Genomic DNA, 24,829 nt, shown 5'->3' with positions numbered 1-24,829 from the left:
CTTCTTTTACAGTCTGTTTATTACATCAGTTCTGCAAATGGAAAACCCAGCATGTTATGCATTAAGTAGAAGGAAACTTTAAGCTTTATTTATAACTATTAAAAACGATAAAGCTTGTCCTTGTACCATCTAAAAACTTCTCTGTCACTGATAAAATCGGACGTTGCTGTCTGAGCTTTACTTGAAGGGGGCCGTAGCATTGACTGTCAGTGTCCTTTAGATCTTGCTGCTTTCTGTGCTGTTGACACTTCTCATTGCCAGAATCTGCACCTCTGTGCCCAAGGGCTGTTTTCAGACACAGAGGCCCCTCTGCCCTGCTCTGCAGCTGCCAGGGAATTCACATCCTGAGAGTAGCCTTGACCAATGACTGATGGGAATTGGTGTAAAAGTAGCCCAGCTCCCCCCTCCCCACTCTGGTGGGATCCTTCGGAGGCATGCCTTGTATACTGTTTCCCAGAGTTTCTCTGGAGGATTGAGTCCCAGTCACTTGCTGTTGTTGCTGACATACTAAGACACCCCTTGTTGGCTGCCTGCCTTCCTCTGCCACCTCCCTGACCCTGTCCCAGTGTCTGTGCACCTCCTAAATGAACTATGTGCTCTCAAGTCTTTGTTTCTGGGTCTGCTCTTTGGGAAGCCCAAACCAACTTAGGGGCTGCTTGCAAATCGGTGGATGAGGGTCATTTTTATACTCACCAACTGAGGTTTCATGATGTGTGCTTTATACAACTGTGTCCTATCTGTGCAAATTCATTAAAGGGGACTTGGGAGCAAGTGCAACCATATTTTGACACATATTTTATCCAGGTAACATTTTCCTACCAAAGTAACAACTTGAAAATATTTTCCAGAACAAGAAATTGAGCTAAGTCTAAATAGTTTCCAGTTAGCTCTTTCCAACACACATAAGTAAATATGAGACAAAAGTTGTATTTGGATAATGTTCTCCCATGGAGAAAAGTCAATATGCTTGAAGCCTGGGCGTTACTAAGCAGCGAAATTGTTGTACGTGAAATTACTTCATTACTTTGAGAGGCTAGAGATAAAGGAGATATTCCCCAAGCATTACTCTCATCACAAGAGTGTCCGTGGTTAATAATTCCCAAATCCTCACAATTTTATCATTATGCTGTGTTTTCATGGAACCCTCTACATAAAAGCTATGTCATTGTCTCCTGCAAACGCTCAGTCCAGGAAATGATACAGCAACAAAACAGCTTGCGTTAAAAGGGCAAATTTATATTTTACTTTGTCAATCTAGATGTTACTTATTTTCTACTTTGTCTCTTCAGAGACAAATGTCATCAGGGCCTTAGATTCCTTCCCCCTTTCTGATGTGCTGTTATTAGCATATGGCCCTTGACGCTTCCTGTGTAGTGGAAGGATGTTAGGGTGCTGTTCACCATTACAGGGGTCCAGGAGCAGGCAAGGAAGAGGGGCCAAGTGCCAACAGAGCTAGCTTGCTTGCCTGTTGAATTGGTCTTTTAGGGAACCAGAAGTACACTCCAACAGCTTCTGTTCACATCTTATTGGCTCGAACTGTGTCACATGGTCACCCACATGCAAAGGAGGCTGGGAAATGTAGCTTTGAACTGAAACTTCACCACCAACAAAATTAGAATACTATTAATGAGGAAAAAGGTAGATGGATCCTGGATAGGCTACTAGCACACTTTGCCCCAGAATGAAGGTCAGAGAAAGCACCTTTGAGGATGTGACGTTTCCGCTGAGACCTAGAATGAAGAATTACCTATGCTAATAGCGGTGGGAGAGGCATTCCAGGAAGAGGGATAGCAGTGTAGGAAAGAGGGAAAGGAGAGGAGGGAACAAAGCTTAGATTTCCAGGTTGAACGTCCCATAACGAGCAAGGTGAGAGTCTTCCAGCCCTTTCCTGGCTTCACATAGAAAGCATAAGGACTGCAGCCAAATAATAAAAGAATGCTGAGCAGGAATATTAAGTGTCTGTTCTGAGAAAGCGAAGATTGTATATCACCATTCCTCCATGACTCATCCCTTCCCAAATATCTTCAGTTTTGAGCCCTTGGTATTTTTTCCACTTGTATGAAATGGTGGTCCCTCTTCCTGCCAAACTCCTCGTCAGCTTTGTTCTGGACTTTGGAAAAAAGAAATCCTGTTTCCTGTCCTTTGTTTCCTGGCTGCGGCCTCTGGTTCCGCCCCCTTCTTGGGCTCACAGGGTCTATTTCCGCCTCGGACTCTCTTACAAGCCCACAGATCAGTTTTCTTTTCCTCAGTTACTAGCTGGTCACACACAATTATCAAAGAGGAAAATAACTTGTCTCCATCCATTTTTTTTTTCTTTCCCCGTGGATCCCTTTGTTTTGTTTTTCCTTTAGCTTCTCAGACCCTCCTCTGTGGAGGCAGGAAGTAACTAAGCAGGTGTTGAGGGCCTCGTTCTCCTGGGGAATATACTAGAGCAATGTTGGTTTGAGACCAAAAATGATGTCATCAGGTCACTGGCAACACAACGAAGACAAGGAAAACTCGAGGGTTTTAGATCTTGGGTGGGGGTGTTGAGAGTCATAGCACTATAGCCAGGAGAGGGAGTCAAGTGTGCCCCGTCCAAGAGAACGGCTTCCAGCTCGGCGTAATTTCTTCTGTTCTAGGCTGGCTGACCTTAGGCAAGTTATTGAACTGCTCTAAGCTTTGGGTTTTTTTGTGTTTTGTTTTTGTTTTTTTCATTTGTAGAGCAGGAGCTTCTAGTTTCTACCTAGTCAAGTTGTGTGTACTAAATAAAAGGATAGATATAAAGTGCTCATCATGGTGCCACCTAGAAAGCACTCAACAAATGATCATCATTATTATTTATTACTGGTAAGATTTAGAGTATGTGTGGTTTTTTTAAATTAAAATAATAATGTTCTTCATGACACGTACAAGACTGGCATCAAGCCCGAGGCCTCCCTCCATGGAGACTTGAGGGACAGATAATAAACTCCTTTGATCATGAAGGCTACTTGAGTGGGTGGTATATCCCAAAGTGTTCTCAATTTGAGGTCAGCACCATCTCTTCAACATACCTGGGAAGTGCCTGAGCATGAGGGAAGGATAGCCTGCTCTGGATTCTCTGCAGGGTGTCAGTAGGTTAGTCTGTCGACACAGGTGAGGAGAATTCCAGCCAGGAATACAGACCCTCACAATGGCATAGAGGAATATCGCTTTGAATCTTTCCACCAGTGTGTTAAAACTATTCTGATGTTGACCGCAATTCAGAGCTTCATTTCTGAAAACCACTAAACTGCTAGCTTCTGGAAACTGTTGACCAAGATGAGAGGATTTAGTAGGCATGGCTCCGTGAGTGTGTCTGTTACACAGTCAACTGTATTTTTACCTTTTCTATATCAGGTAGGATGGGCTAGATTATGCTGTAGAAATCAAGAGCCCTAACATCTCAGTGGCTTAAAACAACATAAGGTTATTTTGCTCACATTACATGTCCAGATCAGTGTCGTCTGTCCCTGGCAGGGAGAAGGGGGACACATAAATCATATTCTCATTCTTATAGACTACTGCCCACTTTCCAGTAGCTCCCATTCCTGCAGCCATACCTGACTTCAGCAAAGAGTTCTCTTTGTCACTGTGTCAGTATTTCTCCCTCTCAAATGGTTCTGCCTGTAGGCATTGTGATCTAAGAGGTGTCTTGAACCTTTGAAATCATTTGGCTTGAAACTATAGAGGACTGACCAATGATCTAATGAAAAGGAAGCAGGATGGGGATTTTTGAATGCCTGCTAAGAGTCTCTTTTGAGAAAGCGGTAATGTTTGATCTGCTCACTGTGTTCAAAGCCAAACCTGTTCCATACCTTACAATGAAGCTTTAAAATAGAAACGAAGTTTGGGCAATAAAACAGTGAAGGTATGTCTAATACTGATGTTGCTTTTCCTTGACAAATGGTCAAAATGATCTTTGTAAGAATAATAGATTTAGTAAATATAATAGGTTACAATCGGCTCAGTAAGAATAATAGATTGTAATAGATCTAGTAAAAAAAAAAATAGATTTAGTAAACCTTTTCCAAGGGAGAGCGCAGGACAGAAATGTCATGATAAATAAGTCTATATAGCTTCCTTGCCTTATTCCTAATTAATTCTGCTTATAATTTACAAGTTGAGAAAGTAATCTACATGGTTGAAGGAGGACTTCAGATCACACCTGCTGCTTAAATCTCCAAGAACGCACTGGACTGTTTGACTGTTTTGAATGAAATGTCCAAGTGAAGCCAGCAGAGGTATCATTAAGTCACCATTTACTGCCTGCTTATCATGTGCCTGGCACCGGGTTAAGCATTCCGTACACATAATGACATTATACTATTCTCCCAGCAACAGGCAATCAAGACCACTGAGGCTCTGAGAGCTTACAGTGTTCTGCGCAAGGTCACTTGGCTAGTACATGGCACAGCCAAAGCCTGATTTCAGCTTTGCTTGAATCCGAAGGCCAAACTCTGAACTCGTAACCGTGAATAAATGAGACTCCACTAAGGGAACCCCATCAACTTGGCAGGAAATTTTGTTGGGTTGTATATGTTGTTATTTGGCTGTTTTCCATATTTGAAGAACTGAGGCACAAAAGAAATTTACCCAAGGATATATCGTGGATCTTGTGTCAGTCAAAGATTAGCTCTCGTTCTGAGAGCTCCCATCCTCAGTGGAGTGCATGAGAGCTAGAGTTGGGCATTTTGTGAGGTAGCTGGTCCTGGAAAAAGTATGGCTGGTATGTCTGCCTTTTAGCTTCTCCTTTACCTCTCAGAGTTTTAGAAACGTCCCCTCCTCAAACCTAAGCCAAAGCATGACTGTGCCTTGAAGAGGGAACAGAATTTCTAGAAAGGAAAGCACTGCCCAGGACCCCAAGGTCCTGTTTAAAGGCTTGGCCAAACTTTTAAGTTGGCTGGATTCTCTAGGGATGACTTGGAATTTCTGTTTCCTGAGAAGGGGCCCCTTGACAGTAACCTTCCTTTTCCCTAAGGTCTGAGGACCCTACAAGACAGTCATTGATTTGACAATCATTTTTTAGGCACCTCCTCTGTGCCAGCCATGAGCTGGTGAGACTACGGTAGACAAAACGTAGTTCCTGTCTTCAAGGAACTTGTAATTTATTCAGGGAAACAGAACATGACATGAAGAGTGAGTCCAGTTGCCATTTTATTTGAGATGCAACAACACATTCAATACTCTTTCCAGTGATGCGTGGACTAAGCAGGCACTTTCTGCTTAAAGCGACAGGGCACAGTGAAGGAAGGCTTCGGGACAGATGGGGACACACCAGTAGTAAGTGATGGATTCCATCCGTCATTAGCCCAATGCCTTAACCTCACTGAGCTTGGTTTCTCCCTCTGTAAAATGGGGATGACGATAATACTCACCCGGAAGGGCCACTGTCGAGATGAAACGAGTAATGCGTGTAAAACAGCCAGCTGCACACCTGGTTCACAGGAAGGACTCGGTAACTGTTAGCTAGAATCATAATGAAGATGCCGACCAAGACCAAAGCCTGTAGTAACTGTCACGGTCAGACATGGGTAGAAAGAAGGTCGAGGCTGCTGAGAGGAAAAGGTTCAAGCGCTGAAGCTATTTCCTCTGCACTAGTCACCCCTTCAAGCACATGTTTGGATAGAACTTCCAGCCATCTTTTAAATACTTCCAAGAGTAGGCCTCTTCTTAAATGTGTGTGTAAAAAGGGCGAGATGCAGCTGACGGAGAGCTCGTTTAAACTGAAAACCAAACTCTTTTCCTTTTTCTCTTGTCCTTTCCTTCCCTAAGGTCCAGGACAATGAACCTCATTTAGATCAAGAATATTTACCCAAAGCCTCTTTCCATTTAAGACATTTTGGCAGGATAGTGAATAATCCCTTCCCCTAATGAGGAATATTCACTGTCTATTATCACTGGAACAAAGATGTCATTATTAAAATAAACTCTTAGAGTAGAATGGCCACTTTAGTTATAAGAGCGTCATTCATAATGGCTTTATAAGAGTGGAAGCTCTGACATCATTATCCTATAGAACACTGTCAAAGATCTCAGTTCTAAGAATCTGTTAGGATTCTTTGGTGGCAAGCAACGGAAACCATTCTAGGTTACTTATGCAAAAGAAATGGGCAGTGGGATTGCTCGCAGATCCCAAGAGAAAGCTTGGCAACCAGGTTTCAGAAAGCACAGGAGCCAGGATTGCTCAGGGAGCAGGAACCAACAGACAGACTTTTGGGGTCACTTGTACCAGATGAATCAATTTCACTTATTTTTGGACTCTGTTTCACTTGTCTCAAGATTTAATTTCCTGGGAGAGAAAATCTGTTTGGCCAAACGTGGGCCTTGGGTCCACTGGTCAGCTAGGGTGCCTCAGAGCACCTTGATTGACATTCTTACCAAGCCTACCTACTATAGGAGAGGGCTAGTTAGTTGCCTGGGGAAACTGAGGTGCTGCCCCTAGAAGGGGGACTAGATTAATGGGAAGGCAAGAAGAGTTTTACACTTCAGAGAGAATCCAGAGTAGAGATGTATTGGAGAGATTACTCACTGGGAAAATTGAGGTACTGAGTTAAAGTACAGTGGTCCCCCATTATTCACAGTTTCAGTTACCAGTGGTTAGTCATGGTCCATAAGCAGATGAACCTCCTTCTGATTTAATGTCAGAAGGTCAGTAGAAGCCTAATGTTACGTTGCAATGCCTGTGTCATTCACCTCACTTCATCCCACCACACAGGCATTTTATCATCTCACATTATCATAAGAAGAAGGGTGAGTCCAGTACAATAACATACTTTGAGAGATAGGTAGAGACCACACTCACGTAACTTGTATTACAGTCTGTTGTTGTAATTGTTTTATTTTTATTGTTGTTTGTGTCTTATTGTGCTTAATTTATAAGTTAAACTTTATCATAGATATGTATGTCTAGAAAAAAACATAGTAGATGATACACACATTTCAATAGTATCTGTGGTTTCAGGTATCCACTGGGGGTCTTGGAGTGCATCCCCCGAGGATAAGGGGAAACTACTGTCGCTTGCTAACAGGTTACATTTAATGACAGAAATGAACCTTCTGACTCCTACCAGCCAAGTAGGAATTATTTCCTTATTTTTTCCAGCTTGCTGAAGCACTGGTTCAAAGACCTGGCAGAGCATCAGAATTACCTGTGGAACTTGTTAAAAATAGAGGAGCAGGGTTTGGCATGAGGCTGGGGCATCTGTATGTTTAATAAGCTTCTCATCTGATTCTATGTACAACCAATCTGAAGGCCCACTACATCAACTTTCCATAGGATCTGACATAGAAAAAGAACATTGTAGAACTGAAAATGGGTTAAGGTAATTTTAGGGAAAAGATCCAGGTTTGGTGATAAAAATTTTTTGAAGTCCAGTTAGTGCTAGCTGTCTTCATGGTTTGTGGTTAGCAAATGTGAGGATAGGAAGAACTCTTCCCTGTTTATAACAAGCCTGGGCCAAGTGGATCAGGAAGTTTAGGCTGTTGTCCTAGGAAGCACTTACAGTTGAGCTCTGCAAGGAACAGGGCTAGGGCCCCTCTAGGGCTCTCCTGACATCTCTAGTGCTGGCGGGGAAGGATCAGATTATATGGGTAGATTACCCAAGTGCTAAGATCTAGAACACCGAGAAGGGGTGGGAAACAGGCTTAAACTGGCACAGACAGGAAAGGGATCTGTTACCTTTGTCTTTTTGACTCAGCACAACTGAAGAAGACAGGCCACATAAGTCTCTCAACCAGCCTGGAGTGAGGAAGAACACTACTCTTCTGCTGGGGAGCTGCATTCCTCCTGGCTCTTCACCTGGCCACTCCTAATCATCCTTTGGTCCTTGCGTAAATACCACCTCCTCAAAGAGGGCTTCTTGCCCCCTAGTCTAACATAGGCCCCTTGCTGTTGTCTCCTGTGGACCCCTATTCTTTCCCAGAGCCAGCTTCATGGGGATGCACCCTGCATGTTTGGTTTAATACACTGCAATTGACATCTTGAAATTCTTTATTTTTTAAAAGATTTTATTCATTTGAGAGAGAGAGAAAGAGAGCAGAGATAGAGTGCATAAGCAGGGATGAGGGGCAGAGGGAGAGGGAGAAGCAGACTCCCTGCTCACCCTGCTGAGCAGGGAGCCAGACTTGGGGCTTGATCCCAGGACCCTGAGATCACAACCAGAGCTGAAGGCAGAGGCGCAACCGACTGAGCCACCCAGGTGTCCCGCTGCCATTTTGAAATAATTTTTTAACAAGGGGCTCTCCATTTCCATTTGACTGGGTTCTGCACATTATATAGGTCTTATTATATATCTAAGATCCCGTTCTTTCCCTTCCTTTATCTTAGTACCATTTAATTGTGGTGGCCCTAGTGTCTAGCACCATGCCTGCCGCTATATAAAGACCTAATAGATATTAATGATAGCCATTTGAAATTTGACTATGTTTTACTTATTTTTAAAAAGCATATTCGTATGGTTCAACATAAAGTATTCTGGATGAATGAACAAATGATAGTAGGAAGAAAGGTTCCTTGAACACAGTAGGTTGCTGACCCAATATCCACTTGCCTATTTCCTCCCTACTTTCTTCTTATCTTCTTTCTGCCAGTTTTGATCAGGTGTTCACTCCTCCCCAGGGACTCAGAGGAGGAGACTCCATCCCTAATTCCAGGGTAGATACTGATGAGCCTACATATATTCTGTCTCCAAGAACATTCTTTCTTTTGACTCTGACACTGTCAGGTTTGAATGAGACTCTTGGAACTACTGCAGCCATCTTGCTACCAGCCGGATGATGAAACCAACCCAAAACAGAGAGCAGAGCCAAGTAATTGCAGAAAAGTAGTATGAGGACATATTGTGCATGGACCCTGATCTATCTATGAACTTCTTATTACGTGAGATAATGAAATTTTCTGTTGTTTGTTCTGGTTGTCAATTGCTATGAAATAATTATCCCAAAATGGAGAGGCACAAAACAGCACCGTTTTATTATATTTCACAATTTTGTGGACCAAAAGCCAAAGAGGGCTCAGCTAAATGATTCTTTTATCCCATGTAGCATCAACTGAACTTACTCAGTGTTATTCAGCTGGTCTGAAGAATCCAAGATGGCTTCCCTCATACAGTAGGCATCTCGGTGTGATGGCTGGAAGCCTACGCTCAGCTGGGACCTTCAGTCAGAGCATGTCTATGTGGCCTATCCAGCATGGCTATCTCAAGGTAGTCAGACTTCTTACATGGGGCTCAGGACTCTCAGAGAGAGAAAGTTCTAAAAGGCAGGAAGTGGAAGCTGCCAGTCTCTTCAGGCACAAGCCTGGACTGGCACAGAATCACTTCTGCCATATTCTATAGGTTGAACCAGGTGTAAATGCTGCCTAGATTCAAGAGGAGATGACATAGATTCTACCTCTTGATGGGAAAGTATCAAAGAGTTTATGGCTACCTTTAATTCTCCACATTACTTAAGTCAATTTCTGTTATTTATAGGCAAAAGGATCCTAAATAATTAAAGAAATTCAAGTTTCTTTCTACCCTGGGAAGATATTTCTTCCTGTTCCTCTAACACGGGTCTGTCAACTTTTTCCACAAAAAGCCAGATAGTAAATAGTTTAGGTTTTATAGGCCACACAGTCTCTTAACTCTGCCAGTGAGGCATGAAACCAGCCATGGAAAATATATAAATGAGTGAGCATGGCTGCTTTCCAGTAAAAAATTTATTTATGGTCACTGAAATTTGAATTTCACATAATTTTTGTGTGTCATGGAATATTATTATTTTATTTTGCTTTTTTCCCCCAACCATTTAAAAATATAGAAGCCATTCTTACTTTTTTGGCTGTACAAAGAAAGAAGGGAGGCCAGATTTGGTCCCTGGGCCATATTTTACTGACCCCTCCCCTAACACATCAAGCTTGCTCCAAGCTCTGGATCTTGGCATGTGCTGACTCGCTGTCCAGAAAACTCCTTTCCATGGACTTCACATGGTTTGTACCTCTTCTTTAGTTGGGTTTTAACTCAACTATTACCTCTGCAGTACAACCTTCTCTGATAACTCTCTCTAAAACTGTTCCCTTACATTTCCTTGATAGCACTTCCCACTGTCTGAAATTTTGTTCACTTATTTGTTCACTCATTGATTTGTTGCCTCTTTTCTACCCTCACTAGAACAATTTAAATGAAGGCAAGATCCTGTATGACTCTCCTCTGTATGCGCTTTACCTAGCCCAGTGCCTGGCGGGTAATAGATGCTCATTAAACATTTGTTGTATTTGAGTTAAATGATTACAACTCAGTTTTCTAGGGCTTGACAAGAACATAAAAGGCTACTCAGTTTATACTCATTGATGAGAGAAAGGTAGTAAAGGCAGAGGAAGGAGATCATCTACACTTGGAAGTGTTGATCCTCTGTTATTTCCCAGGGCTTCTAGCAAAAGCTGGCAGAAAAATTCTTCTCTTTTATAATTCGGAAGATAGCTGTTTTCCTCTCTTGGCAGATAAGAATGACTTACCTTGCCTGTTTGGAGGCAGGAAAAGGGGAAACAACCTTAAACAGCCTTATTTGATTAGGGAGAGTGTCATCACGGTGCTTTTGAAATAGTGTTTGAAAGCTGGATTCCTCTAGACTAAGGTATGATTTCATAGACACTCCCAGGATCCTTGAGGGGTTATGGCAAAGGTCCTGGGTGGCACAGCAGTGATGGAAATGACAGAGTTGGGGATAACATCAGGCTAAACTTGTCCTCAGATGGGAGGGAGGAAAAAACAGCAGCAGGTATGGCATTCAGGACAAGAAGGCTTGAGTATACTGGTGGTACTAGGTGGTGGCCAGAGACCAACAGTTGGGCACTGGGCTTTCCAAGCTTGGGGACAGAAGTGGCTGTCATTCAGTCATCCAGTCCTGCCCCTAGTTACTAAAACGGACAGATTGCTAGGGTAGAGAGAGCCCGCTGGAGGTGAACATAATACACAGGAAGTGTCCATGGGAAGCAGTGAGGACCACAGCCTAGTGGACTTTACAATGTAGAACGTTGTGGGTTCCATGAGTTCAGGTGAGGAACAGAGAGCTGGGACAGAGAGAACATCAAGTAGAGAATGAGGCTGACACAGAAGGTGACGAGAGGATTACCTACAGATGCTGTGCGCAGTGTGGGTTGCAATTCATAGGCTAGTTGGGCTAAGGTAGTTTCTGTGACTTTAGACAGTTGATTCTCCGTCAGTGGATAAAGCAGAAAAAATGATGCCATTATGTGTCTCAAAATGGTCTTTTTGGGTGCAAGTGGTGGGAAAGCTTACAAAATGTGGCCAAAGCTTTAAAGGAAATTGATTGGCTCTTATAACTAAGAAGTATAGCAGTATACTAGCTAGATTCAGGTATGGCCAGATCGAGGATCACAGTGTCTTAGGTACTTTGTCAGTCTCTCTCTCTCTCTTCATGTCTCACCTCTTCTTTTCTCTACATCAACTTCATTCTCAGAGGCTCTCCCTATTATATGGTGGCTCACATTATCTCCAGGTATATATCCATATATATCCACCCAGCTTCAAGTTCAACCTAGTACCTTTGGCCTGGTTGCTCTAGCAACCAAGAATTCTATCTCTTTGCCTCTGACGGGGTCATGTGCCAGTCTATGAGCCAGTCATTGAGCCGGGGGCGTCACAGTGCTTTATTGTCAACCCTGGGTCACATGCCTTCCCGTTGAAGCCCAGTATAGTCACCTCAACCCAAATTACCTGGACTTGAATTGGGGAAGAAGTGGTTCCCCAAGAAAACTCGGATGCCATTATCATAAGAATGGGGTATGGATGCTGGGTAGGCAAAGACCAAAACAAAAGAAAAAACAAACAAAAATTAGATGTCTACTGCATGGTGACTAACATAATATAATAAAAAAAACATTAAAAATAAATAAATAAAAAAATAAATAAATACTCAAAAAAAAAATTAGATGTCTACTAATATAATATAATATAATATAATATAATATAATATAATATAATATAATATAGATGAATATAATATAATATAATATAATATAATATAATATAATACTAAGATGAATATAATACTTAATGATGCCATCAGGTCCTAGACATTGCATTGTTTTCACATTGACAAATTTACATCCTCTGGTTTAAATCAGCTTTAGGGAGTTAACACCGAGAGCAGAAAATAATCATCTGTGAGAAAAAAAATATTCAAACGGATTTAAGCAAAATCACAGAAGAGCACAAACTTGGTAATTAAATTTGGTAACTAGAAATCCAACTCTTGCCCAAATAATCCTTGGATTACAAGGTGACAAATGTCTAGGAAAAAAAAAGAAAGGCTTTTTTTTTTTTTTTTTTGGAGGGGGTTCTACATTTGTCTAGAGACCCATTTCACTTTCCACTCAGAAATAATTCCTGAAGAAATTTTAACACGGGAAGGCTCAGAATAAAAGTGCCTTTCTAATACCAATAATGTGTATGCACTTGGTTCCTATCTCACTTTATTTTCATGACATTACATCTTTCCACTCGTGCATACTTCTGACTACTCCATTTCTGTATCCTTTACCCAAGCCTGAACTATTGGTGTTTTCCAGAGTGTCATGGTTTGTTTCCAGCTCTGTTCTTCTTACAAACAGAGTAACTCTTCATTCATTGTTTCCAGCAGGTACCCACGGACAGCCTCCTTTGGGCCAAGTACTATGCCAGCCATCCTCATGGGTTAACTTCCGATCATCTGTGTGCTAATGACGCCCACTCTCTGAAGTCCAGACCTCTCCACATTCACACTCCTACATTCACATGGTAGGTACTTTATAAATAGCTCTTAAATTAATGGATAAATGAATGAATGCTTTTCCTTAAAAGTTTCAAGTTCTTTCACACCCCTAAAATGAAATCCTTTTCCTGCCTGATGGTATTACTTGGACTTGGTAATAGCCTCAAGAAGAGAAACCATAAGGTTACCCTTGCCTCCTCCTGGTCTCCTTCACATCAAGTTCCACTAATTTTAACTCACTGTTTCTTAAGCCTGCCTTTCTCCCCATCTCCACTCCTCCCACCTAATTCAGACCTGTATCATCATCTCCTTGGATGCTGCCCCAGCCTTGCTGCGGTCTGCCCGCCTCCAGGCATGTCCTTATAGCATCCACGCTCTCCTGCTTCAGTGGCTCTCTGTTGCCTACTGAACAAAGTTCATGCTCCTTGATTATGTTAAATCAAGTTCTCTGTGTCCTGCTCTCTGCCTTCCTTTCCAGCCTGGCCTTAAGAGTAACTTGCCTAGAATGTCTGTGGTTTCCTGTACACAGTATGCAGATTCTTTGCTTATGTGCTACACTCTGGTGTATGACCCACTGTGTACCTCCATTTGTATACCTCCATGTAAGCCTCAGCTGAGCTGCCAGTCCCTCTGGGAAGCCTGGCTGACTCTCTTCAGGCTGAGCTGGGTGCCCTCTACTTGGCTCCTGTAGTACGCTGGGCATCCCTCTGTCATTGCTCTGTAAAGCTCAGGTCCTCTTGCCATCACCTGGACTCCTTTGTGAGTTCCTTGAAGACGTGGGCATGTCTTGCTCATCCTTGACTCCTCAGTGCCTCACCAGCACCTGAAACCTAGTCGGATTTCAAAAGTGTCTGTTGAAGGTCTATGTGTCCTCCTAAGTGGAGCAGATGTTTTAGCCTTGGTAGCTTTCATGGTATGAAAAGATACCCCTTAAGATACCAAAACTAGAGGGTAATGTTGTCCAAAACTGGGTTAGAGGGTTATTGGCAGAAACTTAGAGGTAATCTAATTTGCATTTTTGCCCAAAGGATTAACTCTAGGGACCAAAAGCAATTGCTGAAGACCCTAAAATATGTGCTGGTCTGATAGCATGGGATCAGAAAAGTGACTAATAAGAAACAACAGGTGTTGGTGAGGATGTGAAGAAAAAGGAACCCTTGTGAACTGTTGGTGGGAATGCAAACTGGTGCAACCACTGAGGAAAACAGCATTGAGCTTCCTCAAAAAATTAAAAATAGAACTGCCCTATGATCCAGTAATTCCACTACTGAGTATTTACCCAAACAATACAAAACCACTAACTCAAAAAGATACATGTACTGTGTTTATTGCAGTATTATTTGTAATAGCTGAATTATGGAGGCAGCCCAAGTGTCCATCCATAGATGAATGGAGAAAGAAGCTGGAAATGGCAAGATTTCATTCTTTTTATGGCTGATAGCAGCATAAAAAGCTACATGGATGGATCTAGAGAGTATAATGCTAAGTGAAATAAGTCAGTCAGGGAAAGACAAATACCATACAATATCACTCATATGTGGAGTTTAAGAAACAAAACAAATGAACAAAGTAAAAAAGAGGCAAACAAAATAAACAGACTCTTAAATACAGAGAAAAAGTGGTGGTGACCAGAGGGGGGGGTGGGTTGGGCGATGGGTGAAATAGGTGAAGGAGATTAAGAGCACACTTACCATGATGAGCACTGGGTAATGTATAGACTTGTTGAATCACTATATTGTACACCTGAAACTAATATAACACTGTATGTTAACTACAATGGAATTAAATTAAAGAAAAAATCAGGTATTTCTCCAGCTAAAACTGTTTATTTATTTATAGTCAGATCTTCTAAGTGTGTGCCAAATTTTCAGACCAGTATTTTTTTATAGATTTTATTTACTTAGGGGCATCTGGGTGGCTCATTTGGTTAAGTGTCTGCCTTCGGCTCAGGTCATGATCCCAGGGTCCTGGGATTGAGCCCCACATTGGGCTCCCTGCTCAGTGGGGAGCCTGCTCCTCCCTCTCCTGCTACCCTTGCTTGTGCTCTCTCTCTCAAATAAATAAATAAAATACTTTTATCTATTTATTTTAATCTGTTTATTTGAGAGAGAGAGAGAAAGAGAGCATGAGCAGGACCAAGGGAAAGGCTGAGCATGGAGCCTGACATGGGGTTCGATCCCAGGACGCCCAAATCATGACCTGAGCCAAAGGCAGACACTTAACCAACTTAGCCCCCCAGACTAACACTTTTAAAATTAATTTGAGATCCATATGGATTGTCAGCCAGTCAGAGCAGAGTTGGGGGAGAACAGGGTCATATCATGCTTTTGCTTTTCTTTTGGTAAGATGGAAGGCCACTGGAGGCTTTTGATCAGAAGAATGATATGATATAATTGACTGTTCTGTAAGGATCACTCTGACTGCTTGAGGGAGGCTTAACTACAGGCAGCATGGGCAGAGTCAGGAGACCAATTAGGAGATTACTGCAATAATCTAGGAAAAATATGACAGTAGCTTGGACCACGGTAAGCAGAAGAGATGGAAAAGCAGTCAGATTATGGGTTTGTACTGAAGACTCAGCCAACAGAGCTTGCCAGTAATTGGAGGTAGCTTGTTGAGGGGGAAGACAAGGATCCTTGTAAGGTTGTTGGCTTCAACATCTGTGGGTTTGGATTTGCCATTGGGAAGAGCAGATTTGGGGAGAAAATCAAGAGTTCAGTCCGGGTCTCTTTCTAACTCTGATATGCTTATTTAGGTAGACAGGTGGAGTGTTGAGCAGTCAAGCTGTGTATGCCTGTCCAGAGTTCAGAGGAGGGGTCACAACTAGGGTAGCTATTCGGTGTTTGTTAGGATGCAGATAGTATTAGTGACCCTGAGACAGGTTGGAGTAATCTAGGTGTGTATGAATAGAGATTTTACAACTAACCTGGGAAAGTCCAGTGTTCAGAGGACAAGAGAATAGGGAAGAATCAGCAAAGGAAATGGAGGGAGAGGGGCCAGTGAGAAAGGAGACCCAAGGGCAGTGAGTGGGAGGTGACCCAGAGGCCAAGTGAAGAAAGATTACTGTGCCTGAAGTAACACACAACCCAGCAAATTCTGATGTACCCCAGTCTTTGGATACTGTATTTCTGGGTGTGTGTGTAACTCCTTTGGCCTGGAATCACCCAGGTATCACACACTCCCTGTGTTCCCTCCCCTGTGGTCCAGGACTTCAGGCTGGGTGTGTGTGGCCACAGTTTTACTAGTTTCCTTTTCCTCTTGTGGCAGCCACAAGATCAGTTCCCCTTCCTTTCTACACTTCTAAGGAAAGCCTGAAGCTTCTGCCAGGCCTGCCCATTCATCAAGTCATTCATTCATTCATTCATTCATTCATTCATTCATTCATTTGTTGGTTCATTCACCGGATAGTTACTGTGAATTTACAATATGCAGGTGCTGTTCTAGGCACGGGAGGATCAAGCCATGAACCACATGGTCCCCACTCCATCCTTGCCAACAGGGAGCTTACATTCTAGTGGAGTGGGGAGGAGTAGGGAGAAGGGGGAGATAATGTGTGTGAGGAATGGTCAATAAACACATAACTTGAAATTGTTATGCGTACACTGAAGAAAACAAGCAAGGGTCTGAGATACAGAATCACAATGGAGACTAAGAGGGAGGCCTATTTTCAATTAGAAGGGCAGGAAAGCTTCTTGAAGAGTTAAATCGGAATATCTCCAAAGTAACCAGCAAAATCTTTTTCTTTCTTAGAGTCCTGAACTGAACTTGTGTTCCTAGTTCCTAGAAACCCCCAAGGCTCTTGGTTTCCTCCTGGTTTACTGGAACAATGGAGGAGACCTATAGCCAGTTCTCGCTTCAAGTGCACCATTACTGTTCCAGCTTATACTATAACTCTGAAAAATCAGTTCTGTCACAGTTGCCCCTCACATCCTGCAGAGGAGACAAAAGATTATAAAAATGGAATTTGTTTAAGTTCATCTTCCAACACTGTGGCCAGTTACTGCTTTCTTTAACTTTATTTACTTAGTTACTGCTTCATGTGTTTTTGAACACTTGAGACCGTGTAGACACTGGTCTCAGTAAGAATTTTCTGTGCATGCTACCATTTAATTTGTACAAGAGCCCCGTGAGGTACGTACCATTATCATCCCCATTTTATACTTAAAATGCCTGAGACTTTAAGAGATTAACTGGCTCTAGTCACACAGCCAGCAAGCGGCAGAGCTGTGGTTAAAACCCATGTCTGTCTGATGCTTGAGATTTTGCTTTTGGCATTACTTTATGAAAGATAATATGAAGGGCGCCTGGCTGACTCAGTTGGGTGAGTGTGCAACTCTTGATCTCTGGTTGGTGAGTTCGAGTCCCACGTTGGGTGTAGAGACTACTTAAATCAACCTAAAAAAAAAAAAAAGATGATACGAGAACATTCTTGACAATGTCTTTTAAACTACATCCTTCATCTTCCCCACATTATTGTTAGCTAAGGAACTTAAATACAAATTCACAAGTGGTAGGGTTTCTCCATAGGTGAACAATCTTTGGGGTATTTCAGTGACCTGTGTTAGTACTGTTAATCAAATTCCATTCTAAATAAGAAAAAAAAAAAAAAACCCTCCATCCTAAAGTAGAAGTGTGGTTAGTTTGTGATTTCAGTTTTAAAACAAGCACTCATTGTCTTTCACTAATGCTATAAATAGAAATTCAAGGAAGTATTTCAACTAATAAAAATAAAAATATTTTTGTTAAAACATCAAATATTTGGCTTTCATTTCTGTGCTCATTTTAAAAACTATAATTTCAAGATGTTTTTAGCAAGCATGGTACATTTTGAGGTTTTTATTTTTATTTTTATTTTTTTTAAAGATTTTTTATTTATTTATGTGACAGAGAGACAGCCAGCGAGAGAGAGAACACAAGCATGGGGAGTGGGAGAGGAAGAAGCAGGCTCCTAGCCGAGGATCCCGATGTGGGGCTCGATCCCGGAACGCCGGGATCATGCCCTGAGCCGAAGGCAGACGCTTAATGACTGCGCTACCCAGGTGCCCCCATTGTGAGGTTTTTAAAAGTTCATATAGTAATACAAGTTATAGTTTATTGAGCACTTACTATGCCTGACAATGTACTAGGTATATTATTTCACTTGTTCTTAACTATAGCTCTCTGTAATAATTACGTATTGTCCGTCTTCTAAAGATGAAGACATTGAGACTCAGATAGTTAAGTAACTTACCTGAGATTCAAAATCATTGTGTCAAAGCCCGTATTTGAACCTATGGATGAAAACTGATGCTTTTTTCATTATACAACTTTATTTTTTATTCAGCCTTCAGAAGCCTTCTTTTCTTATTAGATTATTTTCATTCTTTAAATAAATGACCTTAGGGAAGTATCTTTCTTCCCTGGTATTCAGTTTCCTTTCCTTTAAGACAATGCGATTGAATTGGATATTTTCCATAATCTCTTTTAGCTCTAAAGCTACATGGTTCTGTGAGTCCGTGGATAGCCCAGTTCAAAGATAATTGGTTGGTGTTCAGTGGGACTCCTGGTTTTCTTGTTTCTACTTTTTGGGGAACAGTACGAAATTGAATCTTTTAACTCAATTTAGTAGGTCTATCTACTATTTTTTATACTCATGGATATATTATCTGGTCCTTTTTAGTAGCAAAATGTGTCCTCACTGTCATTTATAATACTCATCACTAACAATAGACCAGAGAAATAGATTTGAATTGCTTTTCCTTTCTTTCATTTGGCTAGTCCGGGGGTCAGCAAACTATGGCTTGTGGGCCAAATCTAGCCTGCTACTTATTTTTATATGGCTTACTGAGATTGGGTATTATATCTTAAAACAGCTGGAAAACAACATTAAAAGAAGAGTTTGTGATGCCTGAAAATTACATGAAATTTAGATTTCAATGTCCATAAACTTTTTGAAACTCACCCACCATATTCATTCATTTATGTATCGTCTATGGCTGGTTTCCTGCCACGACTTCAGATTTGAGGAGGTACAACAGAGCCTGAATGGTCCAAAAAGGCTGGAAACCCGTTCTAGAAAAAGTCTGCCAATCTCTGGGTTAGTTTGTGTTAAAAAGTGATTAAACAAGGAGACCAACTGAGGTTGTTCTAATGCCTTGATAGCCAAGTAAGCAAAACAAAATCTAAGTAGGACTCAATGAACTTGAATCCGAGAAAATGAAACTGAAGAAGAACCAATCACAGACAGCCACCCCCGCTTTCCCACATAAAGCAACCACTTAAGCTATAACCAAATAATTGCTTTGCTTTGCTTCCAAGTCTTCTCCATAAAAACTTTGCCCTTAACTCCTTTTGGTGGCATGCTCCCAATCATTCTGTTCGGTGCTGCCTGATTGGATTGATGTTTGCTCAAATAAACTCTCAAAAAGTTTTATGTGCCTCAGTTTCTCTTTTAACATCTGTCATACTGTATTGATTGCCTCCTATTGCTAGGCTTTCTGCAGGTCACAGGGAACAGAAAAGCAAGCAAGACACAAAAGTTCCCTGAGTTCAAGGAGCCATTTCTAAACTCAAATCAAAAACGGAACAAACGGGTGCCTGGCCGGCTGCGTCGGTGGAACGTGCGACTCCTGATCGCAGGGTGGTGAGTTTGAGCCCAGCATTGGGAGTAGAGATTACTTAAGGGAAAAAAAAAACAGCGACGAACAAAGTTGGAGGGACACAGGACTTCCAAATTTATAATTTTGCCAAAGGGCTTTTTTTAATACAGCTACTACCTCATTTATCTTCATCTTACTTTAAGAAAAAGAGTATGTTAATCCAAAAAAATGAGTATATTAATACCAAATTTGTAGGAAGGACATCATCTCAAAATAGAAAGCGCTGCCCCAAATGGAATGCACGTTATGGAAAAGTCATTGCATTCTTACTGTTTTTCTCGTTTTATGATGGATCACAGAAAACTTCTTCCTGGGCTGGCAGAGGTCATAAGATCAGATTGGGAAGCACAGGGCTGGTTCACATTGTCACTTTTCAGGCAAAACAACCTTTAGAAAATACCTAGTTTTTAAATTGGAAAATGTTAGTGTTTTAGGGGTGCAACTCTTAAGCTTGAGAGTAGTACAGCCACTAATTTTGTAAGTCAAATTTTTCTGCAGATGGTGCCGGGTAATACAAATGAAGTGATGGGAAATTCCAGAAATGAACTAGAAAGGGAAGTGGGGAAGTAAATAAAAGAAATCTGCCAACATCTACTCTTGTAGATCCAGCAGATATTATATCCCTTTTGCCCTTTATTTAGATGCAAGATAACCCATTTTAGTACTCCTGTTTCATACTGGCTTCTCCTTAGAAGGACGTAAGTGATGGTGAGAATAATTTCTCTACGGATATACTGCCCTCCACTACGCCACCAATGCCACTTGAACAGACCTAGCACCCGCTAAAAACCACAACATCACTTCAAAACCCAAGCCATCCAAAGGAGCAGGTCTCCCCAGAGAAGAAAACCTACCCATTAATAAGGATTTGAGGTTGGATAGTGAACATTTTCTAGTTTTTTTAGAAAGTGTTTTTTTTAAAGATTTTATTTATTCATTTGACAGAGAGAGACAGCCAGAGAGAGAGGGAACACAAGCAGGGGGAGTGGGAGAGGAAGAAGCAGGCTCCAAGCGGAGGAGCCTGATGCGGGGCTCGATCCCAGAACACCAGGATCACGCCCTGAGCCGAAGGCAGACCCTCAATGACTGAGCCACCCAGGCGCCCTGCTTTAGAAAGTTTTTAAATTCTCATTGACAAACTTTCTATTTTGCAAAAATTGAAATGCAACCAAAAGAGTAGAAATGACCCCTTGCTCCTGTGCATTCCTCATTCTTGGTGTCTATGATATTGTTCATTTCTCAAATGGGTTTCATAGAGCACGAACTATATGGGTTATAGTGGGGAAAACAGGATTCTTTGCTCAAAGAAAAATGAGAAATACTACATTCAGAACAGTCTCACACGATTATTTACTGCAGGACATCTCAGGACCTCTAATATGCTAATGTGCATTTCAAGCATATATACATGTACATGAAGATCTGGAGGCAAGAAAGAGAGCAAGGTGCACAGGACTGCTCTTGTGTAGGTTACTTTACTGAAGTAAGCTGTTTTACTTGGTCATTTCAGCAGCAACGATTACGAGAAATAGACCAGTTATTTTCACGGACCCAAATAATCCTGGGTCTGTAATTGAAATTATCTTTGATAGTTTTCTTATTTCATCTCAGTCTTTGAACGAGCTTATTTTTATTGATGGAGTATCATTTTTCTTAAATATCTTTCTTCATTTAATACACATTCCTGTTAATGTAGACATTATCTTTAAATGTTTAGGAAATCATCCTTCAAACCAATGATTTTCCAGGACACCTGGGTGGCCCAGTCAGTTAAGCCCCTGCCTTCAGCTCAGGTCATTAACCCCGGGGTCCTGGGATCAAGTTCCGCACCGGGCTCCTTGCTTAATGGGAAGCCTGCTTCTCTCTCTGCCTGCCACTCCCCCCTGCCTGTGCTCTCTCTCTCTCTGACAAGTAAATAAATAAAATCTTAAAAAAAAAAGCCTAATGATTTTGCATTTTGGAAACTCCTTAAGGACCATGTATTAATGCAGATGCCCAAAATTCAAGAGGAGGTGATACAATCGGTTTTGTGATTAGTGCATCATATCAGTTAGGATTGTATCTGGCTTTGAGTAACAGAAAACTCCATTAATGGGGCCTAAATAGGTTGTGTTTTTCCCCCTTCCTGTGCTGAGTAGTTGGTAGGTGGGCATTTTAGGGCCGGGTGTTGTGGCTCACGGATATCACCAAGGCACCTGGCACGTGGCATTTGTCCTCATGGTTGCAAGATGACTGCTGCTTCTTAATGAGTTACATCCATATTCTACACAAAAAGAGTAGGGAAGGAAGGTGGGCAAAAAGTGTGTGGCAGCTGTCCCTTTATCAAAAAACCAAAATCTTTTCCAAAGCCCTACCCAGTAGATTTCCAGTTATATCTTGATGGCCAGAAAAATGGCGCATGGCCACCAGCAGCTGTGTAGAAGTCTGAGGAATTGAATTCCTTAGCTGGGCACTTGGGGTTCTGCTGGCAACATAGCTTAAGTCTGGAGCTAGGCTAGTGACTATGACTTTAGGTTAGTCATTTTCAGTTTCCTCACTATAAAATGGAGGTAAGATACTAAAAGGGTTGTTTAGAGATTAATTGAATTAATTTTTGTAAAGTGTTTAGGAGAGTATCTGGTACATAGTAAACGAATAAGGAAAGGATAGTGAGTAAAAAAGTAGCAGGCGTTAAAAATGTCGATGACATATAAAACAGACCTGTGTACTACAAGTAATATGAATTTCATTAATTTCTTGAGCCAAAGAATGTTGATTAAGTGCTGCCACCTCCCCTGAAGAACTACAAACCAATGAATTTGTAAAGATAGATTACTCTTTCTTCTTTCAAGGAAAATAAGGATTTCATGTCTCTTTCAGTCAGTTGCTTCTACGCTAATGGTAGGGCCTTGGATTTAAAGCCAAAACAAATTAGAGGCTTGCATAATTATTGATATATTGGCATAGCAGCACATGGTCCTGGAAAAACACATACATTTCAGAATGAGATACCTCCTCTTTCATTCATGTGTGATCTTATTCCAATTTTAGGTTTGACTACTAGTATTAATTTTTTAGATATATAAAATATCTTTCTTCTAGATAGCTTATATGCAGTTAGTTATTTAAGACAGATAGATTTGAATTCTTAGCCCAGTATGTGACCTTAGCACCTTACTTCTCTAATCTTTAGTTGCTTTATCTATAAAATAGGGATGTAATAGTACCTACTTCCCAGATTTTAGTAAAGGTTGGAAATGCAATAAAGTACTTAGCACAGATCCTACTACAGAAAAAAAGCTCAATAAATATCATCAATATCATACCATCATCATTATTTCTTAAAATCAGCTTTATTGAGGTGTAATTTAGATACAATAAAATGCACCCATACGTTTTAACAAATGTCGACGCTGGTGTAACCATCACCACAATTGAGACATAGAATATTTACAACATAATCCCCAAATCATTATTTTAAAACCGGAAAACTGATGTCTTATCCGGTAATAATACAAAGGCGAAGTCACTGTGTAAAGCAACATATGGTATCAACTATAAAAAAGAATGAATACGTGCTAACTAGAATTACAAAGCCATGGAAATATAGCAGAAGGAGCATTCATTTTGAGGGGGTTGGGACACTGGTCAGATGTACTGCTTATTATTGCTTCTGCCTATTCAGCATGAATTCCCTCTTTTCTTTTGTTTGTCCTTTGTGGAGAAACGACTCCTCCCTGGTGCTTTACATTTAACCTCTGGCTTCAGTCTTGTAATTTCTGCTATAATTCTTGGGGGAAAAAAACCCCCTCTGTTACTGCTAATATTGCTGGATATAAGTTTGGAGGAGCAGAGAGCCACTGAGAGTGAAGGCACCATAGGGGAAGGTCAGCTCATGGGATGGAGAGAGAAATCTTGTGCTGACGTCATCATCCAAGTCCCCAGAGGCTACATCTATTTCTGGTCCTTAGTTACATGAGGACCTAAGAACCTTCATCATGGACCAGCCCTGTTCTCCAGTTTGTGTTCAAGAGCCGTGAATGAGTGGCCTCTGCTCACCTCTGTTTATGTGGGCTCAGAGAGAACATATATGAGAACGCTTTCCAATTTTCTATGAATGGAAGGTCATCGTATGGCAGGTGTAAAATAAATTGCACAGCTGAAGTCAGAGATTACAGATTCGGAATATACTGATACTGAAAGTAGAACTATTTAGACTTGCTGTTTGACACATTGAAAGGAATTCAATCTTTCAAAGATTTTAGGCCAAATTATTTTGCCTTGAATGATTTCTATATTTCCTATGAAAGTGACTTTTGTTTTTTTTGCATTCGTAGCCACAGCCTATGTTGTCACATGAATTGCTCTTTCTTCCTTATTAAACTTGTGTCTCTCCTATTAGCGTTGTGCAGCTCTGAAGTACCCACTGCTGTTCTAAGAGCTGGGGCTGTAGCAGCAGACAACACAAAATCTCAACTTTATGGAGCTTATTTTCTAGGAAGAGAGAGATAACTGCACCTTCCATGTGCCGGTTTTGTACTATACTGCTGCATTCTGATTCTTTTTTTCTGATAATATTGCCTGAAGCATGGGAAGTGTTTATGGAAATTCTGGATTAAATTAATAAGAAATGAAATGTTATCCACACATTTGCCTGTAAATGGGCCTATTAAGGTATATGTGTATATGAATGTGTCACACACACTTCTTAGCTATGTAACCTGGTTTAAGTTACAATTCTGGGCCTCAATTTCTCATCTGAAAGATGGGGATTATCATAGTAGCAATATTACCTGGTAGGGATTAAATGCATGTAAATAATTTAGCATAGTGTGTGGCACAAACTAAGTGCTTGACAAATGATAGCTAATATTATTATTATTAATACATTTATTTTACTTTATACACAATTGCCCAATATTCTGCAATAGGAGAAGATAAATCATTGTGGCCCCATTTTGTTTCATTCATTTAACATTTATTGAATATCCTGTGCCAGGCCCACTGTGGCAGATTGTTTTTTTCAATCATGGCTGTAACAATATCTCCCGTTCCTGTCACTTCCCCACCTAGAGGCACAGTGTCATTCTCTTCTCTTTGAATCTGTGAGGGATTGTGACTTGCTCTAATGAAGGTGGTAGAAATTTGTGACTTCTAAGGCTAGGCCATAAAAGCTGGTGCAGCTTTCCCCTTGTGAGATGGGACATTCACACTAGAGTCCCGAGACTGCCATGCAGTGAGGAAGCCCAAAGTCGAGCATGCACAGAGCCCATGGAGAAGCCCTGGGCCCCACCCAAGGAGAGGGACCTGCTCAGCTAACCACCCCTGCTCCAGCGCCTGTCACCATCTGACTGCGAACAGAGGACAGCCTCTAAGCTGGAGCTACCCAGCTAAGCTCTCCCCCAGATTCCTGACCCACAGAGATCATGAGAGAAAATAAAAAGATTGTTGTTGTTTTA

The 24,829-nt window shown here is 41.3% G+C and overlaps 1 long non-coding RNA gene across 1 annotated transcript in view; it reads left to right on the top strand.

Annotated features, from left to right (window-relative positions):
* LOC103663711 overlaps positions 1–24,829 on the top strand; it is a 332,830-nt gene extending 308,001 nt beyond the window's left edge. Inside the window, exons 13-15 of the long non-coding RNA XR_005832503.1 lie at positions 12,640–12,779; positions 19,225–19,375; positions 23,773–24,829. This is a non-coding gene — a long non-coding RNA (uncharacterized LOC103663711). The remainder of the gene's footprint in view (positions 1–12,639; positions 12,780–19,224; positions 19,376–23,772) is intronic.

Source organism: Ursus maritimus, unplaced genomic scaffold (assembly GCF_017311325.1).
Source record: "Ursus maritimus isolate PB19 unplaced genomic scaffold, ASM1731132v1 scaffold_5, whole genome shotgun sequence".
NCBI lineage: Eukaryota > Metazoa > Chordata > Mammalia > Carnivora > Ursidae > Ursus > Ursus maritimus.
The sequence above is the reverse complement of the archived record's forward strand: the minus strand, read 5'-3'. Positions and strand labels throughout refer to the sequence as shown.